Source organism: Ailuropoda melanoleuca, chromosome 2 (assembly GCF_002007445.2).
Source record: "Ailuropoda melanoleuca isolate Jingjing chromosome 2, ASM200744v2, whole genome shotgun sequence".
NCBI lineage: Eukaryota > Metazoa > Chordata > Mammalia > Carnivora > Ursidae > Ailuropoda > Ailuropoda melanoleuca.
In genome coordinates this window covers 32,080,624-32,096,184 of record NC_048219.1, presented here as the reverse complement: position 1 = coordinate 32,096,184, position 15,561 = coordinate 32,080,624, and the positions used below count along the sequence as shown (strand labels likewise).

The following is a 15,561-nucleotide window of genomic DNA, read 5'->3' as shown; positions in this document are numbered from 1 at the left end:
AGTCCAAGCTTTGTCACTTTCCTGGTTTTGAAGCCATGAGCAATTTATTTAATTTTTCTGGGCTTTTTATCTGTAAAATGAGGAAATTAAAGCTTATTTGAGATGGGAGTTATGGGAATTAAATAAGATAATGAATGCAAGAGCTTAAAACAGTGCCTCACACAAAAGAAACTCTCAATAAATAATATTATTTTCAATGAGTATAGCTGTGGGGTGCACACTGTCCACAGTGCTGAAGAAAAACCTAGTCCCTGCTTATACTCTGGAAAGAGAGATGTGTAAATCACCATATCTAGTACACAAGAGAGGTATATGATAGAGGCATGAACAAAATAGTATCAAAGCACAGGAAGAGTGATACTGGCATAGAGCATGAGGTGTGGTAGCATCTAGAAAAGGCTATATAGAGGAGGGAATATGTCAACAGGATCTAACCTATAAGTGAATTATCTAGGCAAGTAAGGCAGGGGAGGCAAAGGAAGAAGCATGAACAAAGGTACATAGGCCTAATGGTGTATGTGATTAGAAAATAATGAGCAGTCTGATGGATCTATACATCCATCAGATACATCCATCTCTACATCACAAGGGGCCACATTGTGAAAGGTCACATGAAGGAATTTGGGCTTCCAATAAATGGGAACCCATCAAAAGTTGATTTACCACACATTCATTTTTAATTATTTTGACTTCAGATTTCTTTACTCAGTCTGACTCCTTATTACTCTGTTGCTTCATTGGTCTAAATTAGGAGTGGACAAACAGCCTAAAGACCAAATCTGGTATGAGGCTCAAGCTTAGAATGGTTTTTACGTTTTTTTAAATAATTTTTTTAAAATTTTAATTCCAATACAGTTAACATATAGTGTTGTATTAGTTTCAGCTAGACGATATAGTGATTCAACAATTCTATACATTGCTCAATGCTTATCATGATAAGTGTGCTCTTTAATCCCCGTCATCAATTTCACACATGCCCCCAACCACCACCCTGCTGGAAACCATCGGTTTGTTCTCTATAGTTAACTGTCTGTTTCTTGGTTTGTCTTTCTCTTTTTCCTTTGTTTTGTTTTTGAAATTCCACATATGGGTGAAATCATATGGTATATGTCTTTCTCTGACTGATTTATTTTGCTTAGCATTATACTCTCTAGCTCCATCCATGTTGTTACAAACGGCAAGATTTCATCCATTTTATGGCTGAATAATATTCCATTGTATATGTATATATACCACTTTTTTTTTTTGAGAACTGTACTGTAAATACACTCTTATACAAAGAAGAAACTCCTATAAAGAGCACCCAGATTCCCAGGAAGGTGGATCCTAGCTCTTCTTTTCCATGCTGGGTAAAGAGAAGAGGAAAAATGATTCCATCTTGTTCTTAACTGTTTTCGCTATGCAGCCAGTTTTTCAAGTAGCATTTCTATTCCTTTGCTGGTGTTTTCATTTTTCTCCAGTGTGGGAATCAGGCCTTTCAGTTCAGCCCTGATTTTGTTTGCAACTTCTTGATCAGAACTCCGGAGAAGGCTAGGAAGAGTAATGGCATCTCAGTTTTACACTAGCCCAGGACTTCAGGTTTTTCATACCAACATACTCTGTAAGTATTTTTGCAAAAAAACCTTCTCTTCCACTTTCCTTCATCTTTTTCTCTTGTTCTATTAACCACTTCAGAACTAGATGTCCTGCAGAATGTTCTGCAACGTGAAGCTCTCTGTCCTTGCTCTCCTGCTGCCAAGGTGGCAACGGCATTCATGGCAGGCTGAACATCTCCACTGGCAGCTCCCAGAATGTTGGACACCAACACACTCACAGACTTATCTACCACCACTTCTTGGGCATGTCTTTGCAGGCAGCTTAACAAAGCTGGAGAGATGGACTCTAAGAGCTCTGGTGGGCAGACTGTGTGTGTTTCCACCTCCTTTCAGCAGAACCTCAATAATTTCTTGGACTGTATGTGCAGGACCACTGGGACTTAGTAAATACAATAGGACCTTCCTTCCATATTTGTCATTCATATGTTAGGCAAGGAATTAATAATTTCTGATATGATTATCTGCTTCACAAGCTTAGTATCATCAATACAATCAAATGGCCCCAGTAAAACCAAGTAGGAGTACTGGCCATTAGCCACCTTTTCAACATAAGTCTTGATTGTTTTCAGTCACTTTCCTGCCCTTAGGTGTGCTATGTCACAGACAGTGCATGGCCACTCTAGTGCCATCTTGTATGTTCCAGGTATATCCCTGCTTCACAGATGGCTTTAATCCTTTTTTAAAAAAAATTTAAAATCAATTTAATTAACATACAGTGTACTATTAGTTTCAGAGGTGAAATTTAATGATTCATCAGTTGCATATTAACATGTATTGCTCATTACATCAAGTGCCCTCCTTAATGCCCATCATCCAGTTACCCCATTCCCGCACCTACCTCCCCTTCAGCAACCCTCAGTTTGTTTCCTATAGTTAAGGAATGGTTTGTCACCCTCTCTGATTTCATCTTTATTTTTCCTTCCCTTCCCTATGTTCATCTATTTTCTTTCTTAAATTCCACATAAGAATGAAATCATATGATATTTATCTTTCTGATCTTAGCTTTGGGGGTGCATGGGTTTAAAAGTCCAAGAATACTATATGACCAATGAGTACTTAATCACAGCTTCCTTTTGGGCCATTGGAGTTAGAATCTGCTTCATTTCATCCATGATAAGCTCTGTTTTTCCTGGCTATACCTCTAATACTTTATCCAGAGTTGGGTGATCAGCTGACTTGTAAAGCTGAAATGTGTTCTCATAGAGCTCGTCCCTCAGCATGTTCCTCTCCTCCAAGATGGCTTCGTCATTGTACACATATTCCACAATTGTGGACACTTCTGCATGCCAGAGCATCTTCCTCACATGGCCTTTAAAACTTCTCATTATCTCTGCAATCTGTGGCTTACTCCCATACATGAAAAATTTCTTAATAGCTCTGGAATATTTAGCTTTACTTAATTGGACCAAATCATCTTGCAGTTCTTCAAAAGCCTGTTTTTGCTGTTCTTCATTACCACACTGAATGTAATACTGGATCATACAAGTTGACTCATGGGCAAATGTGATAATTTTAATTTTCCCTTGAATCAGCTTCTGCAAATCACTTATCAACTTCACTCTCTTTTCTTTGTCACAGTCTTTTCTTCTTAAGATCTCCCAAATCTGCTTTGCCAGAACAACGTCATAGTTGGTTTTATCACCAAGTTGCATGCTTTGCTTTAGTTCTTTCTTCTTTTCGAAGTCATCCCACTTAGGTGTCTTGGCTGCTGATTCATCACATTTACGGTCTGCCTGGAATTTTCTTTTCCTGCTGATTTGGTTGCTGGAATTTGTTCTTTGGTATTTTATCCCCTTGCTGCTTATTTTTAAACTGTTTTACACCTTTTTTCCCAGGTTTTGTGGCACATTTCTCAAAGTTATTCGATGTGATTTTAGGGCCACCTTCCTTGATAACTTTTCTTGGAAATGTCTTCAATGAACCAGAATCATTGTTTTTATGAAATCTGTTTTTTTCTTGTGATGTCTTTGCACCTTTTCCTATGATCTTATTTTTTTTTCCCTTTGACTTCCATCATAGCAGTTCACACATTTGTATACCACATTTTCTTTATCCATTTATCTATCCATGGACCTTTGGATTGCTTCTATAATTTGGCTATTGTAACTAATACTACAGTAAACATAGGGATGCATATATCCTTTTGAATTAGTGTTTTTGTATTTTTTGGGTAAACACACAGTAGTGTGATTACTGGATCAACAGGTGATTCTATTTTTAACTTTCTGAGGAATCTCCATGCTGTTTTCTACAGTGGCGGCACCAGTTTGCATTCCCGCCAACAGTGCACAAGGGTTCCTTTTCGTCCGCAACCTTGCCAACACCTGTTGTTTGTTCTGTTTTTTTATTTTAGCCATTCTGACAGATAAGGGATGATAGCTCATTGTAGTTTTGATTTGCATTTCCCTGCTGATGAGTAATGTTGAGCATCTTTTCATGTGTCTGTTGGCCATCTGGATGTCTTCTCTGAATATATGTCTGTTCATGTCTTCTGCCCATTTTTAATCAGATTACTTGTTCTTTGGGTGTTGAGTTGTATAAATTCTTTATTTACTTTGGATACTAACCCCTTATCTGATGTGTCATTTGCAAATCTCTTCTCCCATTCAGTAGGTTGTCTTTCAGTTTAGTTATTTCCTTTGCGGTGCAGAAGCTTTTTATTTTGATGTATCCCTATAGTTTATCTTTGTTTGTATTTCCATTGCCTCAAGAGACATATCTAGAAAAAATGTTGCTATGGCCAAAGTCAGAAATTCCTAGCTGTGCCCTATATGTTTTCAGGTCTCATATTTAAGTCTATAATCCATTTTAGTTTATTTTTCTGTACCATATAAGAAAGTGGTCCAGTTTCATTCTTTTGCATGTGTTGAAGAGACTTTTTCCCATTGCATATTCTTGCTTCTTCTGTCAAAGATTAATTGACTGTGTAATTGTGGGTTTGTTTCTGGGCTTTCTATCCTGTTCCGCTGATCTATGCATCCATTTTTATGCCAGTACCATACTGTTTTGATTACTACAGCTTTGTAGTATAAGTTGAATCTGAAACTGTGATACCTCCCATTTTGTTTTTCTTTTTCAAGATTGTTTTAGCTACTCAAGGTCCTTTGTAGTTCCATACAAATTTTAGGATTGTTTGTTCTAGTTCTTTGAAAAATACTTGGTATTTTGTTAGGGATTGCATTAAAGCTATAGATCACTTTCAGTAGTATGGGCATTTTAATAGTATTTGTTCTTCCAATTCATGAGCATGAAATGTCTTTCCACTTGTTTGTGTCATAGTTTTTATAGTTTTACATGGTTATATGAGTAACTATGTAATATACTTGATTTTGCCCCTTGGCCACAAAGCATAAAATATTATTTAGCCCTTTAAGAAAAATTTTGCTGACCATTGGCCTAAATGATTAATATTAAATACATAATATATTTTTTAACAAAAGGCTAAAATTTAATAGACAAAATTTTATAAATATTTTCTTGGTGCCTAGCATGTGTCTGTAATTGTCTTTTTCCCTGAAAACATTGTCTTGTCCAGCCTTCCTTTTGCGTTATATACCAGGTTCAGGATTCAATGACTAGCTCTGTTCTCCTGTATTCTTTGCCTTCTTAGATATACTTTATATTTTCTCTTAGATCTTATTATAATTAAACAATGGAAGTTTTATGCTGTTCCACCTTTTCTTTATCTTCCCGGAAGTTACCTAGTGGTTCTAACAGTATCTATTTTCTTGGCCTGAAAATAAGAATTTCCCTCTTTTCTAAGTGACCTAGCTTGCAATTTTGTATGGGATTTACATTAGCTGGACTGCAGGTGATTATCTATACCTATACATATGTAAAAGAGATCAAACAACAGTGACTTAAAGTAGAGTATATTTCTCTACCTCACATAATAGTCTTGGGGTAGTTGGCCAGAGCTGGAATGGTAGTTCTGCTCCATAAGGGGTTGCAGGGATCCGGGCTTATTCTGTGTTGTTTTTCCATCCTTAAACAGGTTTCCCTTTTATGAGTGGTGCGAGATGACTCCAAACACTTGAATCAAAGATGATGAGAGCATCATACCTACCTTGCAATATTGTTGCAAAATTATAGATATGTAATGCACCTGAGCAAGTGCTATAGCTGTCTGTTGTTACTAATAAATAGGTAATTGTAAAGGTTCTGTTGAAGTGCCAGTTATTTAACATGTGCTGAAGAAAAATAATTTCAATGGAGTTGAATTGTGAAATAAATATAAAGATGCATTTTTGATCTTCTCCTTGGTTCTGGGAATATGATGACTATTATTATAATGAGTGTACTAGTATAACTACATTTGAAAGTTTTGTTTTGTTATGAGCCAGAGATTGTCTTAAGGATTTCAATTCTAGTAAATTCTGAATTCCATGCATAACTCAGCAGCAAATTCTTAGAATCCCTGTACTTTTTTTTCAGACTTTTTACCTGTAGCCAAATCCTATTAAATGTATTTCCATGTCATGTTGTGCTTAAATAATGTGGCAGGACAGGGACTTGACTTAGAAAATGACACCCTTCCTCCGAGGAGGCTTCTATCACAATCATCTCATACAGAAATCATATCTTGTATTCTGCCTCTGTGGAAATGGGAGATGTTGTTAAAAATTTATTTTTGCTGCAAGAAAATCTGATTCTTGGTTTATTGTGTCAAACAGCTGCTGGTATATAGTGCTGGGCAGCTGTCCAGCTGTGAGGTTCACATAAATTAATTTAACCCTTGGGTATATTGTGAGGCCAATTAGAATGGTCCCTCCAGGTGCAGCAGGGAGTTAAGAACACTTTTCATGAGGTGGGTCCAGATGATCTGATGATGCCCAAAGTCTTGTATGGAATATTTTCCAAATTTTGTGGCAAATAATCATATAAAATATGTTTATGACCGCTTGAATATATATTCTTATGTAAATACATACATATATATGCATATATATGAATAGTGTGAAGGAAAATCATAATAATACCTAGGCGCATATCAGTTTACAGAATGTAATGTGTCTTTTCTGGAATAATCCAAAACATTTGAGTAAAATTGAATTGGATTCTACCAGTCAAAAATGCCTCCTTTTCTCTCTTCTGATCTCCTTTTCTTAGCACTAATTCTACTGAGATAGTGTTGGATTGGTTAAGTCTTATGCACTGAATCCTTTAAAAGCACAATTATAAAATAAAATCATGCGGACCTTTAAGGTGCCTCCTGTGGTCCTTGGTCCCTACCTTGAGAAACACTGAATTAAAGGTTCAGCCCTGTCCTCCCTCTGGGTAATTATTACAATAGTCACAAAAGCTAGCATAGAAATCCCATAGCTTTGTCCATTTGCAAAATATTCATCCGTATGATTTATAATATGCATATGTCAATGTTTAGAATTATAATAAAATATAAAAGGAAAATTGTAAATTATCATATAGAGTTCTCCCACACCAAATAATGAGGCCAAAACACTCTCCAAGGATCTTTACACATGAAAATCCAATTTTGAAGTTGTTTATTATTGGTTAAATGGACTCTTTCTAGGATCTAGAGATTCCCCTCTTAAGTCTTAAATGCCATTTTGCTTGATAAAGGTTTATTAATAAGTAATATCATCTGATGGTTCAGAGCATGGGCTTTGGGGTAAGAAAGACTCAAGTCTGAGTTGTGGCTCTCTCCTTTGCTTTGGGAATGTTTTGGCCACATGTCTCCTGCAACTTTCCCTCATCTAAACTTTACAATACCCCTGTGAGGTAGGAGTCATTATCATCCTTTTACAGATGAAGAAACTAAATAAAATTAAAAGTTTAATAGAAGTACAATGCAAGCCACATGTAATTTTAAACTTTCTAGTATCCACATTAAAAAAAGTAAAAAGAATTTAATATCTCATGCATTACAATGTTTAAAGTGAAATGTCCTATAAAAACAGTAAACTTGAGTTTAATGGCAAATTACTTTACACTGCCTCCATTTTTAAATTTTAATTAAAGTAAAGAAATTTCAGGGGCACCTGGGTGGCTCAGTTGGTTAAGCATCTGCCTTTGGCTCAGGTCATGATCTCAGGGTCCTAGGATCGAGCCCCTCATTGGGCTCTCCTCTCAACAGCGAGTCTGCTTCTCCCTCTCCCCCTGTGATCCCTCTTGCTTTTGTTGTTTCTCAAATAAATAAATAAAATATTTGAAAACAATAAAATTTCAAAGTTCAATTCCTCAGTCACACTAGGCATATTTCAAGGGCTCAATAATCTCATCTCGCTAGTGGCTACCATGTTGGATGGTGCAAGCCTAGAGGCTAAGTAACTTGCCAGAGGTCTTTCAGGCATCCACTCAGTAAATATTTACTAAGTATCTATTACAAGACAGGTGCTGTTCTAATCTCTAGGGACAAAGTAGTAAACAAAACAGATGAAGCTTTCATGACAGTTGGATGAGAGAGACAATAAATAATTAATAAATGATTTCAGGTGGTATTAAGTACTATGAAGGAGAATAAAGCAGGTGGAGAAATGGGGTGGACAGAGCCATTGGGTATAGCTTGTTGGGCTGTACACTGCCCAGTTCCAAGGGGCACAGTTCACATCATCTGTGATGTGAATGCCACTCCCTGGAGTTGTACAAAGCAGTAACCCTGGGGATGAGGGCTGAAATCTGATGTAGATGAATCAGGAAAGGTCATCCAATAATGGAAGATCATTTCAGCACAGATATGAAGGCAGTGAGGGAGCAAGCCAGGCAATATCTGGAAGAAGTACTTTTCAGTCAGAAAGAAAGGCAGTGCAAAACCCTCACAGCAGAAAGAGTGCCTAGAATGTTGGAAGGGAACTAGCCTAGGCAGAACATATCAAACAGGAGGACACGTAGCCGAGGATGCAGTCACAGTGGTAGCCAGAAGCTGGATCAATGTCGGGGTTTGGTGGCCATGATTAGGACTTTGGCTTTTATATTGAGTAAAATGGGAAACAATGACTTGATCTCTCTCTTGCTCTAAATCATCTTTTTTTCCTTCATTTTATTAATTATTTACTTACTTAAGAATTAGCCTAGCTGCTTTGTTGAGACCAGACTGAAGGGGGATGATAAGTTGCAGGAAGCCAGTGACCGTACTATGGTAATCAAGCTCAAAGATGGTGATAGTTCAGAATAAGGTCGTAGCAGGAGGCATGGCAAACGCTGGGTTCAGAGAGATGTGGTGGTAAAAGTGTTTGAAGTAGGGGCTCTAGAACTGGGATCGTAACCCCGGGAGCCTTATTCCAGAAGCCACACTTAACACTACACTGCTCCGCAGTGGATGTAAGACGGAGAACAGGTTGTGGTCTGTCTTGCTCACCAGTTTGTCCCATTGCCCTGCATGGTGTTAGGTACTTGGTACATCTTTAATGAACAAATGAACACTTACTGTGTAAATAAGGAAACTGAGTCTCAAGGAGGTTGGCAATGAATTAGTGACAAGTGGGAGTAGAATGCATATGTACCAGTTGCACAAATATTTTCTAAGTCTCACTGACCAGCCTGCATATCTCTCCCAGCTTCTGTTGTCCAGCATACAAGCATCCAAGCCAAGTCCTGTTTCTTAGGAAGCTCAGTGACCAGTTGCAACTTTGTCGTTCCTGTACACATGGCACCAATTTGTTCTACAAATCGAAGCTGGTTGAAGGAGAACAACAATGAACTGCATTATGCCTGCCTGCTTTGATATTCTATTCTAATGCCTTTCTGTTCATTATGGTCACCCTCCTCCTTTTTTTCTCTAAGCACACATTTAAAAGATAAAGAAATATAATTTATCTTCCTATTTCCTTGCATGGTTTTCTGCAGCTGAATACACTCCTCATAAAATTGATTTAAGATACCTACCAGACTTTAAGTTGGTTGCAAACTACCTTTAACTTCTATTGCTTTGTTTTTCCTCTAGCAACTTTCTTAACTTAGTTAAATGGGCAAATATTCCTCTGGCTATTACTTCATTGAAGCCTAGCTCCTCTAGACTTTCCTAAGGGCACAAGAAGATCAAAAACTTTTTTATTTTTATTTCGTACAGGGGTTTTTTTTCACATTATAAAACTAACCCATACTCATCGAAGGACGTTTGAAACATACACACACACACACACACACACACACAGGCACAAAGAAGGAAAAAAAAGGAAAAATTTAATTCTGTAACCCAAAGGTAGTACCTTTAAAAATTCTTGGTATTCTTTCTTGCCGTCTCTTTCTGTATGTGAGTGAGTGAATGTGTGTGTGTGTGTGAGTGTGCACACACGTTTGTTGTGAATCATGCTTTTTCACTTAACACACCATTCGCATTTTACTATGTAGCATCTTAAACAGTGCTTTAATAGCTATAGACTATTTAGTAATGAAAGTGTTGCTATCTCTCCCACTGATAGGCATTTTTCCCAATTATCCTGTCACAAATAATGCTACAGTGAACATTTTTGTTCATAATATAGATTCTGTGTTTAGAGTGATTTCTAAATCATTCCCCAAAGTAGAATCACTCCCCAATTCCCAAAAGTAGGATCATTTAATCAGTCAAAAAATAACATTATATTGTACCATTTTAAACTTCTACCTATAATGTATGCAAACATCTATCTCCCTACTAGCACTAATTATTAAATAGTTGTCTTTCTGTGTCTTTGGTATAAACCATGCTAATGCAATAGGTTTTAAAAGCCACAAATTTTATTAATTTACATGTGATTGATTGCTTCTAAACTTGAATATTTCCATATACCTGTTTATTCATTGTATTAATCATTTTAGTCATATCCTTTTCTTATTAGAGGAGCAAAATATTCTTCTTATCAACTTGTTTAACTTTTATAGACTAAACATATTGCATTTATCAAAAATTTCTGTACAAATTCGGTTTACCAGAGTGTTGTGTTTTCATGTTGTCTACGGTATGATGTTAATATACATTCGAGAGGATCAGTACCTTCTAAAATAAAAATAAATGGAATGCCTGGGTGGCTTACTTGGTTAAGCAGCCGACTCTTGATTTCGGCTCAGGTCATGATCTCAGGGTCCTGAGATCCAGCCCTGCATTGGGCTCCTCCGTGCTCAGCACAGAGTCTGCCTGAGATTCTCCCTCTCCCTCTCCTTCTGCCCCTCCCTCTGCTTGGCTCGCTTTAAAATAAATAAATAAAATCTTCAAAAATAAATAAAATAAAAATAAATATTTATGTTAGACATTTTAGGAAATACAAATAAGGAAAAGAAGAAAATAAAATTCCCCCGCACGCTTACAATAACCATTCGTAACATTTGGGGCATTTTCTTTTGTCTTTTTGTTACACACTTAAGTGCTTTTTACAAAAGTTGTCTTATATTGTACATTCTATGGTCTTGTTTTTTTTTCACATTAAATGTTAAGAATTTATTTTAATGGCATGAATATTCTTCTTTGTTATCATTTTAATGGCTTCATAACATGAATAGATCAAAATTTATTCAGATCACTGTTGTCGAATCTCTTTATTTCTGATATTGTTACAAAGATACGTGGACATCTTTATGGCCAAATCTTTAGACATATCCATGACTATTTATTTAGGATGAGTTTCTAAAAGTGGGTCATAGGCTTAACCAAATTTTAAGGCTTTGTTATATATTGCCAAACTGCTCTTCAAACCTATGTCTTAAGTTTATGGCATAGGATTTATTTTGGCTTAAAGTTGTAAATGTTTGTATAGAACTTGAAATAACTTAAAAGGAACAATTTACCTAACTATGCATATATTGGGTTAGAAAGATAAATACATCTGGGGCGCGTGGGTGGCACAGCGGTTGGGCGTCTGCCTTCGGCTCAGGGCGTGAGCCCAGTGTTGTGGGATCGAGCCCCACATCAGGCTCCTCCGCTGTGAGCCTGCTTCTTCCTCTCCCACTCCCCCTGCTTGTTCCCTCTCTTGCTGGCTGTCTCTATCTCTGTCGAATAAATAAATAAAATCTTAAAAAAAAAAATAAATAAATACATCTACAATGTGCCAAGATCCCAAATTTCCAGAGCAGCTAGCTCACAATTTATAAGTCTTAGAGCTAGTTGGATACATTATGTATGGCTCTGTTCCTATAGATAGTAGTGAAAATTTATTTTTACAAAACTCAACTTTTTGCTTTGTCTCTATCAACTTGTCTTTGCTTTCACAAAACCACATTTTTTCTGATCAGCTAAAGATGTGGAGGCAGTGGCTCGGGGGCCTAATAATAGATCTACCAAATACTTACATGTACCAAGCCCTTGCTGACATCAATTCTTTCATTTAATCCCAGAACAGCCTCATTTTTTGGAAGAGGGAACAGAGCTTCAGAATGGTTGAGGGGCTTCTTCTAATTCATACAGAAGTTGCAGACATAAGTCTTTCACTTGGGAGGAATACAGTTTTCACTACTCTGTGTTGCCTTTTTGTGGACTCTAAGACTTCACGGATTTTACTTCTCGCCACCTCCCATCCTATCAAATTACACTTGCATTTACATTTATATTAAAAATTGACCTTTGAGAATTGCACACAAGTTCTGGCTTCAGCCTTTGCTCTCTCTCAGTTCTTGTTTATTTTAATTAGCCATTTAAAATTTTACATAGCTCCCCAACAAAGGAGAATTTCATATTAATGAGGATTAATCACATGCATACTATAAAATAATATAAATTAACCCTAGCAGCAGTTGTTTATATATTCTGAGATATGTCTTAATATGTGTTTTATTCCAACAATGAGTAATGGGTTGTGGTTTTTAAAAGCCACATGGTAGAAAGTATTGGGAGGGAAAGATATTCAACTCTCATTACCATAGATAATTTAAAATATGTAAGTAACAAAGTAGGGTATCATACAGTATAGGAAGATCAGAAAATAAAGGAGTCATAAATATTCAGGTTACTGATGTTTAGTAGAAAAAATTGATGATCTGAGGTCAGACATCCTTTGCATTCCATCTCAACCTCTTACTAGCATGGGAATTTGGACAAATCTTTCTTCTGAGAGTCTATTTAAAGATTTAATGATATTTTCTTCAAATACTTAGGAGAGTTGAATTCGCTATCAAACATGGTAGTCTAAATAGCAGAGTGATGTTACAATATTGGCAGAGGAAAGACAGAGAGAATGTGGAATGTCAATATAATGGTCAAAAATGACCACACAAGGCCCATCACCCATGGTGTGTCTTAAGAATCCAGTGAGCTGCTAGGCAGTGAGCGGCCTGGCCTGGGGTCCCAATAAGAGACTGAGGAGTCAAATACAGTTTGGTTAAAAAGTTTTTGTCTAGGGAGTAGGAGACCTCATTTTGGTCTTTTCTGTGTGGATTTGGCCACATTTTATTCTCTGAGCTTAAGTTTTTTGCGGTTGATGTGTGAATATCTTTAGCTTAGTTCTTTTTTGAGGGGGGGGGATTCTATAATAGGCCCTCAGTGAATGCAAGCTCTGTACCCTTCTCCCTTTATTCATAAGGTGAATGTTAGTTTAAATGTTATCTAAGTTCCCTCCAAGTTCTCATATTACAGTGGGTTCTTATTTCATTTTCATTATGCATTCTTGATTGACTATGTTCATAATAACCCAGGTCTGGTTTTCATTTGATTCTCATAATCATGAAATGTCATAGCTGGAATAAACCTCAGAAACTGTCCATCCAACCCCCTTATTTTACTCAGGAATAAATGAGCTCATTAGTGGAGGTAGGGGGTAAATGGACTTGGTCAAGGTCACACTGTAGGCAGTGCCAGAGTGGAGAACACCATCCAAGTTTTCTGACCGACCGCAAGGCTCACCACCCACCTCTCCCCCAACCCCCAGCTGCCACTGGTATGTCCCAGCCCACAAGGCAGCGTGATTTGCCTGTCTTGTGTTAACATCATTCTAGCATGTAATGTCTGTGTTTAAGGCAATGACCTGAGAAATACTTTTATTTCCAGTGATGCACTTATTTTGCAGGGTTTATTAATTTTATTTATGTATTTATCTCTCAAATGAAATAATTAACTAATTAGTGGGACAATTTAGTGGTGCATTCCGCCAAGGGTGTTTTACAGCATCGGAGCAATCTTGTCCCACTGCAGTGTCAGCACATCCACTTTCTCCCCTGCTGCCCTTCATTGTAGCCTTCAGACACACATGGCAGTCAGCCCTGGGCTGGGGACCAGTGTCTCCAGGTCATGTGGAGGTGTCAGGTCATAGTGCAAAGAAACTTTTGTCCAGGAGCCTCCCCAGAACTTGTTCAAGACACGGGCTGCTTCAGTAGGCTAAAAAAAGGTGAGTGTGGGCCTCCCGGAGAACTGAACCTCCCAGAGAACTGAGCCAGGGCATTACCTGAACTGCCCAGAATGTGAATTTCCAGAGAATGAGAGAAAGCAATGTGTACAGAAGTGTTGAAAGTCACAGTTGAGAAGGCCTGGAGTCCATCAAGACCAAGAGTAAAAGCAAGGAGCAGGACAGGAAGATTGATATAGACAATAGCCACAGGAACATTGCAAGATTCAGGAGCAAGGGTGGGAGGGGTGCCAAAAGACCCAGAGTCATTGGAACAGATAGGACAATATAGTACCAAAGAAAAGTTTTGGGGGGGTGTTTTGGTTTTGTTTGGTTTTTTAACTGGCTTTAATGTGAAGTGCATGGACTCCCTTCTCAAACAGCCCCCATCTGTGCTCTCTCAACAGCCAATACTTTCTCATCTGAGAAGTAATCATAGTCTCTCGACATTATTTTCTTGCCTATCCCCATTTGACTGCGAGCACCATTATATCACCAGGGCCTAGAGCCGTGTATGGAATATAACACGGTTCAGTAAACACTTGTTGCATGAAAGAATGAATGGATGGATGGATAAACGAATAAGTGAATCAGTCAGAGCTGCTGGCGATCAAAGACCTACGAACTATATTCATCTGCTGTCTTTGATGTAATAAGCAGAACCCAACCAGAGATCGTCGTCTTCAATTATGTATATTTATTATAGAATTACTCAATATAGCAAAGAAGCGTCCAACATGAAAGTATTTAACCTCTCTTGACTAAACCTTCCTTCTTATTAATGCTTAATTACACCACATGCACACACAGAAACATACTCATCTGGAGTAGAGGTGAAAGGTCACAGTACCCTAAGCCTCCAGGTGGTACCTCTCCTGGCCCACTAAGCTGACTTGTGGGTATGGATGCTGCCACTCCATTGATACTGTGGATTGTATCTAGCATGAGAGTTCTTGTCAGTACAATTTCTAGACCTCTAGCCAGAGATTGGCTGAAACATAAGGAGAGAGGAGGGTCAGTGGGACCCTGTAGTGCAAGCTACGCAAGCGCAGGATCCTCTCACACTGCAGTGAGAACTCCTTTATTGTGATTGGCTCCCCTACGGGTGTTACCTTTGCTATGATTGGCTGTATGCAAATTAGCAAACCCCAACATGTTCATCCTAGCTATAATTAGCGTATACCCTATCTCTGCTACCTCGATCCAACTGGCTGTAGAGTTTTGGGGGAGTGTGCAGATGAGGTAACCCTAACTTGTTGATGCTGTTTACATGTGGCAGCTCTCATTGGGACACAAGCAGTTCTCATGTGCTGGTGCTGATAAAGTGCTGGGGCCAGAACTGGACTTGTGATCCTAATTTATGTATTTACCTTCTCTATGCTCAGAGAGCCTGGGGTTCTAGACCCACACAGGTGCCAGGACATGGGCACATCTTAGAGATCTTTGGCAAATACCTAGAATTATTTGTACAACAATTCTAATGATAAGGCCTGCCATTTATCCCATGCCTACCACATAGAGGCCACTCTACTAAGGTCTTTCAATATAGTACTTAATGGTCACAACAAGCCTGCAATTTGGTATTCTCATCCCATTTTAAAGTGAGGAGAGTGAAATTCAGAAAGGTGAAATAATTTGTCCAGAGTCACACAGGGTCAATTGTGTCAATCAGAAAACATACTAAGTTTCATACAAAGTAGTGGTGTTAAGTACCAAAG

General features: G+C 37.9%; 1 protein-coding gene and 1 pseudogene across 9 annotated transcripts in view; one reads left to right on the top strand and one right to left on the bottom strand.

Annotated features, from left to right (window-relative positions):
- DAB1 (DAB adaptor protein 1) overlaps nucleotides 1-15,561 on the top strand; it is a 1,110,909-nt gene that overhangs the window by 492,509 nt on the left and 602,839 nt on the right. The gene's annotated exons all lie outside the window — the stretch shown is intronic.
- Nucleotides 1,398-15,561, bottom strand: part of LOC100473068 — a 101,033-nt pseudogene continuing 86,869 nt past the window's right edge.